At 36.3% G+C, this 10,326-nt stretch overlaps 1 long non-coding RNA gene across 1 annotated transcript; it reads right to left on the minus strand.

The window, feature by feature from the left end:
* Positions 1 to 1,315: 1,315 nt before the first annotated feature.
* Positions 1,316 to 7,654, minus strand: LOC137142730 (uncharacterized). Its single transcript, XR_010917008.1, has 3 exons — positions 7,607 to 7,654; positions 7,121 to 7,263; positions 1,316 to 1,363 (listed from the first exon to the last, which is right to left on the minus strand). It is a non-coding gene; the product is annotated as an uncharacterized lncRNA (long non-coding RNA).
* Positions 7,655 to 10,326: the final 2,672 nt, after the last annotated feature.

The raw sequence follows: 10,326 nt of genomic DNA on the forward strand, positions 1-10,326 counted from the left end.
AACATCTGAACACAGCATATGTTAAAGTGTAGCTCACCGCATTGGGTATTTTCTAGAAATAATTCTCTCGGTTCTGTGTTATATGATCGTATGGTGCATTAGTTATAAATGTTTGGGAAACGAGTCGAACCTGATGCCACTGAAATCAATGGGCGTTTTGACATTGATTTCAATGGCATCTAACCAAGGTAAATTCGATTGTGTTTAGGACAGGAAGGCAATTGATATACTTTTCTTAATACCTACAACATGCCTGAATTCGGTACAAAATTATGCTATTGAAATAAATCTAGAGTTTTAACTCGAACTATAGAAATACCAGGCTGGAGTCAACGTGAAAAATACTGTCATTTTGCTAGGGAGTGCGCATCTGCATGTCCATACAAAATGCTAAAAGGGCCAGATCCTGCTCCCATTGATGTCAAAGGCAAAATTCCCGTTGATGTACATGGACAGAGGATCAGGCCCCACATCTGTACTTATATGCATTCAAGATACATATATATATATATATATATATATATAGTTTATCTTCTGTATTAACCCAATTCTTCAAAAACTAACTATTAAATAGAGACGCTGTAAAGTGTGGATTTTAAAAGGGATTTGATTTTCCATTTGTGTTGCTTTCAAGGATTAGCTTTCATGTATTCTTTTGAGTGCAAAGTGGGCCTGCATTTAGTATTTTCAAATTGGTGGCACTTTTGAAAACTTATTTCTACATTAAGGACCAAATACTGATTTTTTCCAGGATTTGGCCCATATGGTCCCACTTTGAAGGCTTTAGCTGTACTCAAAATATGATTATAATGATAGCGATGATGATTAATAATAAAGGTAAAACTCCAGTTGATTTTAATGAGAGTTTTGCCTGAGTAAATACTGCAAGAAAGGGCCCTATTTGAAAAGAAAACAGAGTAGAACTCTGAGCATCCCAAAACATGTACAAACCTTTCAGTCTGTCCTGAGAATATCGGATGCTCTGAGTTGTCTGTAGGTTGATTTTATTAAATAATAATAAAATAATTAATAATAATAATAATAATAATAATAATAATTAATACAAAATGCCTTCAAGATTTTTCCCATAACTTTTAGTCTCTATATCTTTACATAACATTGTACTGAAAGTTGTCTTCCTGGAAACTGATTACTTGGATGTTGAATATTCACTAAGTGTCTATGGATGAACATTATAATAACTCCATCTTATTTAAACCCAATACTTGTATCTGCCTTTTCTAGAAAACCTGTCTGAAATACCAGCACCTGGCAAATGTTAATAGCTATAATCTTAGTTCAATACAATGTTACCTACCTCGATCATTCAGATCCAATTAACCCGATGTTTACCTCCAGTGATCTGTGAACAAACAAAAAAGGGGAGAAATATTCACCACATTCTTCAGACAATATCTACTAAGATGTCAAAAATAAACTTGTTAACTTGGTTCTTAAGACAAAACGAAACCAAGAACCTTGATACCTTTATGGCTTGCAAATGGTCTTTTTGTTCAGGATGGACTAACATTAAAGATCACACTTACGTTCAGAAAATATTGTTATTTTTCTTTAATAGGGAAAATTGGACTCCCGCGACTTAGATCTGTGGTTTTTAGAACTGGGATGGAAATTGGACTGACACCACTTTGCACTTTAACAATCAGATTTCGTCAGGGTATAAATTGTTTGTTTAACCCGACAGCTCCGTGCACCCCGTCGCACGCTTTGCACACTCATTAAAACAATTATTCACGACCTGTCGAGTGTTTTCTAGTTCATTCACAGGAAAGACTTAACTCTATAAGATTCAAGCATATACCGCCAACTATACCAGAGAAAGAGAACGGGGGGAGACTTACTTATCTACGTGAGTGATCATCTAATGCTATGGCATTTCACATCTACAGGTTGCAAGAAAGCAGTTGTTCAAAGTCAAAGCACTAATATTTTTAGATTGCGATTTGACAGTTAGGCAGGATCATAAACAAACGATTCCACACTGGTTTCATTTTCCAACCTTTAGAACAGTATTGATATTATAATGCTTATCCTTACACACTCTTCTGACAAACAGGAAAATTACCTACAGATGTTAATGGCAGTTTTGGGGTGGATACGTTGAAAGCTAGCTTGGGAAAAGTATGAATTCGCTGTCTATGCAAAATAAATAATTCATTCTTGTCACAGAGTCATAGATTCCAAGGCCAGAAGAGATCACTGTCATCATCTAGTCTGACCTCCTGTATAACACAGGTCATAGAATCCCTCCCCAAAATGCCTATATACGTATATATCCAATCTTGATTTTAAAAAATCGCCAGGGATGGAGAATCCTCCATGACCCATGGTAAATTGTTTCAACAGTTAATTACCCTGACTGTTAATATTTTTGGCTCGTTTCTTATTGTCGAATATGATGTTCTGATGACTACAACAGGAATAATTTCTCCTTGCTGACAAGGTTTTAACTTCCTCTTTACAGCTCGTTCTATAATATAGAGTGGGATGGGTATTTGGGGGACGAATCATATTGCCATTTGTAATATTATTCTTCCCAAATTATAGAAATGTACGGCAAAAATGGCTGAAACGTTACTCCTGAAACAGCCGTAAAAGAAGGCGCTACTGTATCTTAATGTTCATTTTAAATGAAGCATTTTTAAAATTTCCATTTCAATCAATGATGCTTCAGCTATTGAAAGAGTTCATAGGAATAGCCGCAACACCTTTTTAATATATTAAAATATGAAGACACAGAGGTATCTAAAGCATCTGGTTACTATTATCCACTACTGTGATATTTTAATGCATCTTTTTATTAAAAAAAAATCAGCTGATGTCTACTTTACATATTCATATTACCCTAACTTATGAAATTCTATCTGCGAGAAAGCTCCATAAATCAGTCTATTGCTAGGATCGTATTTTAGATTTACAAAGGAAGGCGGGAGACTAGGGAAATAAGACAAAGTATAATTCCCGTGTAATGTTTTCAGTTCCACCAAAACATTTATTTAAAGGAGGTTTTTTTTAAAGTATCTAAAGATAATTTATCTTTATTTCAAAGTAAAACCCTGAATGCAACAAGAGGTTTTATCTGAAACGCTTTCCTAGTTGCTCCAAAAGCAAGCATGTATAAGTAATTTGTTAAATTTATTGGATTGCAATAATCCACTATCAAGTTTGCTAAGAATGGATCTGTCAAGTGTGTTTCCCGGCATAAGCTCTTCCTTTCAAACCAACCTGGTATAATAATCAGGAGACAAAGAAACCGAAATATGTAAGTAAATACCTAAACCTCTGGATAAATAAACACACTAATCAATAGGAAGCTAGCCAACACTTGTCTTTTTGATAAAGAGACAATCGATTTTGCTGTTCCAACTCGCAATCTGCACTATCCATATTTAATTATTAGTATTTTTAACTCCACTGATTTGATCATCTAAATAGTGTAAATAACTCCTACCCTTCCACCTGGTTATAAATTATATTAATGATTTGGCAAGAAAGGTGGCATTAGGATTTTTCGAGAAGTAGACAACTTTACCAAAATATAATAAGCAGCTGTGGAAATAATAACATGATTACTCAATGCTGATTTAATAATTTCATGTTGAAAATGTACCCAATCTTTACAATAAGAATATCTTTTCTAAAAGCAGGGAAATATGTTTCTTTTAAAAGATCATTGACACTTTAGCTCAATGCAATTTTGATACGATTTACATTTGTTTCTCATTAATTCATATGCGATTGTATAATGTTTGATAACAAAAATGCAACTTCCATTTCATGTCACTGAGATTCCCCTTTGAAGACGCATAGTCAGGAAAGGTGCATTCAGAAGAACGAAATTAGGTTTACTAACCGCTATGGCATTTGAAAATCAGCTACAAGATATAGCATGAACAATTATTAGTTATTATCTGATACATTTGATTAGATCTATATTTATTCCTTGAACAGATCGATCTAATAATCTGTAAGCAAATAATTATTTCACTTTTTGTTTAGTTAATGTATTCAGTTAAAGAGTGTCCTTGGTGGAACTGACGCCTCTTTGGAAATGTGTTTGTTTGTGTGTTTATGTGTGTATGTGTGTGCGTGCATAGGAAGAAGGTAATGGCATCTTTACTATAACATCACTGAGATTTTTACCTGAAAAGGACAGTCGAGGTGTATAGTACTTGTATTAAATTCTCAGAAATATTGTAGATATTTGGAAGAGGCAAATTTTAACAGCAGGAGTTTAACTATTTTACATGCGGTTAAAATTGTATTAAAAAAAGATTTGAGCCCCTCGTCGAATACTCTGAAAAGCAGGGTGGCTTTTTTTCTTTTCTTTTTTTTTTATGTACAGATTCTAACAAGAATTTTTGACTGATAAAGGCAATCTTATCTGCCATTGTATGTAATCAATATAACAGATAATTAAACCTTAAATATCGTCTATCAAATCATTTCTGGGTGGAAATCCTGGCCCAGTTGAAGTCAGCGGGGAATTTAGCCCAGGTCTCACCTACAGAACTGAATTTTTCAGACTCAGCTCTAGTACAGAATCACGAGAACAAACAGTCTGCGCTCCACAAATTCCTGCTTCACAAAACGTCGGCAGATCCGAAGGAAAAGAACGTCTCTCTTTTCACATGCTCATCTCACCGGGCAAAGGATGTCTACTGAATGCAGGGCAAGGGAAAATAAAACCCACAGTCCGTCGTGTCCCTGCCTTCTTTGCAGTCCCAAACCCCCATTGACCTGAATGGGTCAGATTCGCTTGAATAAGGAATGCGCTTTATGTCAGTCTAAACAGTTAAGCGGCAATTTACAGTTTACTTCTTAGGGGTTGTTTACTAATATTTTTAGTGCAGGATGACAAATGTAAGATTTTTCTCAGCCTAATGTGTGACGGCATATCCTAAATTACTAGTTAGATTGTTCTGCTAGAATTCAGAGCAGCTCAACATAAACAGGGGGAATCTTCTTTCAGGTATTTTAATGTGCCCATAGGAATAATCAGACAAAAATATTTTTTTAAAACTTTGAATAGTCTTTCTTCATCTTGCTGATTAATAATAGAAAATATTGTGCTTCCTGTCTTATTTGATAGCCGTGGGAGAAGTAATTCTGTGTATCCACCACTCCGGTGTTTTTGATAATCCTTTCGTTAAATTAAAACACTGGATATATGCAACATTTCCCGTGTTTTGTTGCAGTGACTTGCTCATATGCATTGATATTATATCGTATTCTGTTAAATGGCATTGTAAAAGGGGCAAGAAGGCAGTTGCTTAGTTGCTTTAATACATTGTTCCCATATTGTTGTCAGCTCACAACAAGAAAAATACAACACGAACAGTTCCCAGCTGCGGTCAGCGAAAGGAATGTATCTTTAAGCGAATGTGAACTTTGCCTGAGAACAGATCAGCCAAATTACTCTAAGAGCCATTGCCAGATTGGTGATGAACAGGGAAAGAAAACGGGCAGTACTCCTTTTTAAAACGTCTATCACCGGGAAAACACAGTTTTATCAACAGGCAGATAAAGTGCTGAGATCTGAAACAGGCACTGTGTAAACACTAAGGATCGACTTTTTTTTTTTAAAAAAAAATGGCTTTGCTCTACAGAGTCAATTTCCCTGGCACCTGAAAATCGAACCTGTATGTGTGTGACAAACAAGGAACTCCAGTTCTCCTGTTTGACAAGAGCGCCCTCATCTTGCTGCTTTGAGAGCAGCTCCCAGGTCAGGCATAGCAGACTCCTCGCTGCTTACATTGTATCTGAGGTAAGTATAGCATATCCATAGCGATATCTATAGCTATACACATCTCGATCTAACTCTCTGTGTCTATCCCTATCGCGGTCTCTCAAACAGCAACTTTGCGCTGGATGTGAAGATTGAGATAGCTATAGTGATCGATAGCTAAATCGATATAAGCGTAAAAATGTAAACCTATAGATCTCTAAATCCAGACTCATTTTAAAGAAATCAAGAAACGTCTTATTTATACTTTACGGAACCAATTTAATCATGGGCAGGTTTCTGCCAAACTGTCAACAATTTGTCAACTCTCTGTAAAGCGAATTCATTCTTTGCATATAAATTGCCCTGGAAATTGTACACTGCTTCCATTTCCTGCAATGGGAATGGGGATAGCCACCCCTCAATACTTCATTACCATTTGCTCTGATTAAATTCAGCAGGTGTCTTATCTCAGTGCGTGTTGGTAACTTAAATTGGTGTATTAAAAATTAATTATTTTCATGAGATTACAAATTGCCGGAACAAGGGAATTCAAATCATTAGCAGAGTCGGGCATGATGCATTGTTCTTTTCCCCCAACCTTCTCGAAGGCATAAAAACAAGAGCTTCAGTCAATCTAGAAGCAGTTTTTCCCCCTGGAGATACGATCAAGTTTGGCAAATCAATGGATCGAGCAGGACAATATTGTCACCACCCACTCTTTTTACGAAGTACAGCACCGAAGTATCTTGAAATCACAATATCTCTGGCATGCAGAGCACAGCGTTTCGGAGGGTGGGAGGACGAGCACAAATGCCTTGGTCTATTATAAAATAAAACCCCCTCAGATTCTAGAGTGGAGCTTGAAACTGTCAAGTGATTAATTTTCCATTTCTGGGGGCAAGCCTATGCCTGCTGGTATTTTATATAATTCTTTTCAAAGTCTCCATCTTTTTGCTCATATATTTTTGGCAGTGGAAGCTTCCTGTGCTTTTAGGGAAATTAGCAATATTTACACCATGCCCGAAAGGCGTAAAACCTCCGAAAAACCCATTTCCATTTGTAAAACCTAAAAGTTAAATTTTGTTAATGTTTTTTTGTTTTTTTTTTTGTTTTTATAAACACAGTCCGCCCCGCCCTCTACCCCCCCCCCCCCCCACATATCGAAACGACATTTGTTTTGAGACTTCGATTAAATAGCAGCTTTAATTCTGGAAGCGGAAAACACGTATTAAATTGTTCAAGCTAAGGAATACTTCTATTTGACAATGTGATCGAAAAGATCATTCATGGCGCAAGATCTGCGTGTAATTATTGCTGATATCAACGAGGACAGCGGTTTTAAGATTACAGAGGGATAAAATGTACACTCACCAAGTCTTCAGGAAAAAGTATCGCGACCACCCTTGAGTCCGGACTTATTCTTTTCTTGCAGGCACAGGTAGTTCTGCACAGCCTCTTAAAAAGCCAAACAAAACATTGCACATGTGTCACTTCCTTGGCTTTAGTCCTCTTAACTAAAAAAAGAAAGAAAGAATGTTAAAAAATAAACTCCTATAGATTTACGGCTAGAAGTGACCAAATAATGAAGAAATGTGCGACTTACCTAATTCAAATTAAAGAGCTGGGGGGGAAGAGGGGAAAGGAAACCGTTTGAGGAAAAAATCCTAACTTCGGGCACAAACAGTACAGATGTAACTGGTGTTTTCAAACTATGCTTCAGTCGTGCAGACGAGCTGGTTATTATTTAGGTAGTAGAAAATAATATGTGTAGACAGAAGTCTGTCATGTACTTTAATTCGCATCACAGGGATCTGTCTGTGGGGAGAAGTAGTGGAGGTTTGCTTTAACTTCACCTACCCTGCTGGCGGGAAGGCTTCTTGCTGAGATTGCTGAGCAGGTTTTCTTTCTGGAGGGTCCCATCTGTCTGGAATAAACTGCAGTGGAGTTGAGGGCAGGTTCTCCGGTGAGGTAGGAATGTGCAGGAACTCCGCCCTCTGGGCACAGCCACACAAACCCAGCAGAACAGCCACAGCCAGCCCTAAAACCTCTAATGATCTTCACCTTCACCCCTGGCTAATCCAATTCTCCACCACTTTTTGACCCGTTTACCCTGGCACCTTCGACATAGGAAAACATTCTTCCAAACGAGAGCTGTCGACATACACATCTGTCCATACGCTACTGTGAACAATTATATATATAATACATTTGATATATGGGTGTGTATAAGAATATCTATATATATAATATTTCCGTGTCTATATAGGTAGTGTATATAAGAAAGAATATATAAGGGTAAAGGTATATATTCACTTCTATATATTTAATTCTATTTTCCGATATGAATATCGAATTAAATACATAGAAGGGAATATATACATCTATTAATTCTTCTGTTCTTAGGAAAATAGTATGACCAATAAAATAATGCGGGCACTAAAAATAACAGTGGATCTTCTTCAACACTTTATTACCAAAGCAAAACTCTCATTGAGTTCAGTTATGGAATAACTGGAATTCAATGAAATGTGCCTGAGTAAATGAATAAGGGCTGACTGGGTGTAATAGCATAACGGGTGGTGAGGGGGCGAAGAAAACCCCCTCTGAATACTTTCTGATAAATCTTAATCATCATGCAAAAGAGGTCACAATGAGCACCATATAGTCCTACCAAAACTTTTACAGGGGTCAGACATTTTTTAAAGGGATCATCCAAATAATCGTAGTATTTAGGGTAAGATTATATGATTGTTTATTTGAATTTAAATGATGTTTGCTCATATTTGTCCTACAAAACACTTCTGATTTTAATGAATCTAGTTTATGGCATTTAAAATATTTTAGAGAAATATAAAATATTTTAAAGAAAATATAGAAATAAAACGAGATTGCTTGCTTAATGTCCGATTATAAATTTGGGCTGTGTTTTCTACTCACACCAAGCCGCATTACCACTCAATAATTTTTTCTCCAGGGCAATTTTTTAAATTTCACTTGGAAGTTTCTTTAACGTGAACTCTACTGACAAGTGTAATAATCCCAAACACAAACTAGAAAAATAGCAATAGCGTCTTCATTCTAAAAAAAAACCCCTTAAACAACATAAATAAGGAAACGCTAGAAAAGGCCTCTGGTATGGCTTGACACGTGATAAATAATTTTTTAAAAATCAGTAAAAGTTCTTAAAAGTTCGACTTCAGACATTCATATGTCAAAAGTTTATGGAAACAAATATCATATCACATCATTATTTGCTTGAAGGAAAAAAGTGCCTTAAATTCCATACCAAACTGTCATATGTATGTGTGAAAAGACATCTTGAATGAACAAAAGGGTTTAACTTGTTGGATGGGAGACTGAGGTAAATGCAAGACAAATTTTGGGCCTTAATGGACCTGTTACCGTATATTACTGTTTTAGCACTTTTCCTCCCTAAACCATTTTCATCCCAGGTGATATTTATATGGTAACTTGCTTAAACTACAAATCAAACATATTCCCCTCCCCGGCTTCAATTGGAAGAGAAAAAGTCAATAACACCTGAATCGCTTAGACTGCAGTTTGTCACTGAACCTTGACTAAAGCATTAAAAAGAATGAGCGCTTGTTTAAACCCTGTCTTGTGGAAGCATATAGAAAAATACAGTTGTTCCACCTTTTCTCAGAATTATTATCCATCACGTTTACCTAATTAATTAATGCTTATTAACCCCCCCCCCCCCAAAAAAAAAAAAAAAAACAAACAAAAACATTGATATGACGAGATTATGCTTTCAGCAGATCTGGCTTCTATTTTCAATCCTCGATACATTATCGGCGTTTTCAAGAAAAAAAAATGCAAATGGAATAACACCTTCAAATCGTGCTATTGAATTTCCCACAATATGCAACCAATTGCAAGTGTTAAATAATAAATCATGTCCTTTGTCAGCTGCAGCAGATGCCATCCTTTTAATTTGCTTAGGTAAAACTATACAGAACGGGGACTCCACCTTTTAACAGTTTAAACGGACACAGATTTTTTTTCTGGTCAAGTGTGGCTTCAGATTTGATTGTTTCGAGGTCTTGTTATTTTTAGTTCTTGCGATCAATTATTCTTCGCTGCATGATCTCAAATTGCAACAGAGTGAAGAATTTTGGGAGAGTTTCTGGGTTTCAAAGTGGTATAATCCCTTTCTATTAAAACAAAGCGACCTTTTTCTTACTGTTATGATTCATTTGAATTGCTGGATTTAGAATGGAAACCAAGAATATCCGCGATTCCTCTCCCTCTCCCCCATATGTGCTGAGCTTGCTGTCCCATCTCCTCTTTAACCTTTCACTCCTCTCTCTTCCCTCCTGATTTGCTTGCATCTGTTTGTTTAGTTCTTATTTTCAGAAGATCTTTTTTTCTCTGTCCTAGTGTCGTCAATATTCTGTTTTTAAGAATTTAGATTTGCTTTTGCTCCTTCCCCTTTCTCCCCCCATCCCGACTCTTTAAAGATCAACTCTTTAAAGTGTTTGCCGATAACATCTCCGGGATAGAGATTATTTTTCATTGGGCCTATTGTGAGAAGTAGCCGGCTTATTGCATTACTG

This window comes from Emydura macquarii, unplaced genomic scaffold, assembly GCF_026122565.2.
Source record: "Emydura macquarii macquarii isolate MOO-44397 ecotype Brisbane River unplaced genomic scaffold, CSIRO-AGI_Emac_v2 contig_374, whole genome shotgun sequence".
In the NCBI taxonomy this organism is placed as follows: Eukaryota; Metazoa; Chordata; order Testudines; family Chelidae; genus Emydura; species Emydura macquarii.